This window comes from Procambarus clarkii, chromosome 55, assembly GCF_040958095.1.
Source record: "Procambarus clarkii isolate CNS0578487 chromosome 55, FALCON_Pclarkii_2.0, whole genome shotgun sequence".
Classification (NCBI taxonomy): domain Eukaryota; kingdom Metazoa; phylum Arthropoda; class Malacostraca; order Decapoda; family Cambaridae; genus Procambarus; species Procambarus clarkii.
In genome coordinates, this window is record NC_091204.1 from 22,150,862 (window position 1) to 22,152,975 (window position 2,114).

The following is a 2,114-nucleotide window of genomic DNA, read 5'->3' on the forward strand; positions in this document are numbered from 1 at the left end:
AAATGATTAAATTAAATCAAGGGCGCAGGAAATCTTGTACCCGGTACTCATGTAAGAGAATAAGGGCAAGAAAATCCTACTAACAAATGAAACAGAGTTTCGAAAACAAATGAAACAGTTAAATGCTTCAAAAGTAAAATTGGTAGTCCAAGGATGTAGGCATACCTTGCCGAGTCTCTATAGGACATAAAGCAAGTTTTTCCTACTGAATTTAATATGATACTTACAGAATTAGCGAACTTTTGTGCTCTGAAAAAATAAGCTAATTCCCTACCGTTGTATGTATCATCATCTCTGACTGACGTGTAGGGGTGCGAGGTGTCAACTGGTGACGAGAACTGCTGCTGAGGTCCCAATTCAGCAACTAAAGTTCGAGCTAGAGGAACTATGGCCCTCTTTGTCCTCCTACAGTCAGATTGCAGAAGATTGGGTACTCTTGACCCGGGGCAGACCACAGTACCAGGGTACCAATATGATGATCTGTCAGAATGAGAAATATTCAAGGGACTTAGATGGTAAATACGAGTAATAACAAGGAGGGAGAGATGACCAATTAAGAGTATGACTGAGGCCTACAGTCACCACGTAATCCAAAGTTGTCTCACCTTCACTATATGTTACTCTCGTAATGCACAATACACCGCACCTTATAAAAAATGAAATTGAATGAAAAATAGTAAAGCTACGTTAACAGAGTTAAATACGCTTACCATCAATTACCACTTGGCACCAGTACCTGAGTGAAGCTCCTAGGACAGGCCCCCATATAACTTGTGACGGTAACGCGTTGGTGTTCGGCTGTTTAAGGCTAGGGGTATGGCCTCGTCACATAGTTATAAAAAAAATAGAAAAACTGGAACTTCGTCTGTGGTAAGGTAAGGAGAAGACACACAAAACACAAGTAAACTTTAACAATGAAATTTTAATTACGTTAAATAAATCAAAACATGAAAATAATGCACAAACAAATTCTTATAATAAAATCAATGAATCAAAAGAATAAGAATACTTAAATGACAAAATGAAAAGTTACGTTAAGGCAAAATAACAAGAAGTGCAATACAACAGTAAGTGGGAGGTGCTGGAATATTGGCTTAAAGCCACCACCTCTCTCAGTACACTCTAGAGTCTAGCTGGGAGGTGTGCTGGCTACGAAAGCACGGAACATTCTGAAGACTGATGTTGGGGCGACCCCAGACATCGGGTAGTATTGGGGGGCGAGTGCAGGTGCAGCCAGACCGGCGACCAATCAGCGGAGCCGTAGCGATCAACGGGTAGTTTGGTGATTTGGGTCCGAACAGGTGGCGGGCTGCATACGTTTCTGCTCACCCTGGCAAGCCTTGCTGGTGCTGGTGTTGTTGTCGTTGTTGGACATTTCTTCCATAGTCTTTTATATAATTGTGAAGACGTAATTTTGGAGGGAAGAGCAGGCTCAATCTCTTGAAGGAGATTATCGTCACAATGTATATAAAATCCCGTTCGGAAGCGAATGGAACATTGTGTGGAAATTTCAAAGCAATCGATGAGGAACTTTCGGAGATTAGCGATTTTGAACAAACGAGCATTTCCATTTATATTTATATAGATTATTACAACTTGCCTTTAATACAGTCTTAGGGAAACTAATTGGTTTTGTTATTATATTTCAAAATTTTATTTAAATCAAGTATTATTGCCACATTAGTTTTGATTAGTTATTTTGTCTTAGTACTGTGTCGTTCCCATTTTGATTAGTTTGGTTTAAGATTTTATATTTGTATTATTAGGCATTATTATAACAAAAAAATCTAACTCATCCCTATTTATTTTCTAGATTTCAACATTATTGCTCAACTTTTGCAGGCCATGTCAATTTACAAGTATTTAAAAAGATTGATGGCAAAGGATGCATCTTCATCACATAAAAAGAGACGAAAACGGTGGAATGATGAACACATTGTATTTGGATTCTTCTGGCCATTCCAAATGCTTAAAATCCCTTCCCACCAGGCCAGTGTTTCTTTTGTAATGCCACATACAGTAATGAAAATGTTGTTCCTTCAAAACTTGCACGGCATTTAAAGACGAAGCACCCTTAACACTAAAATAAATCAAAGCTATTTTTGGAGGCAACT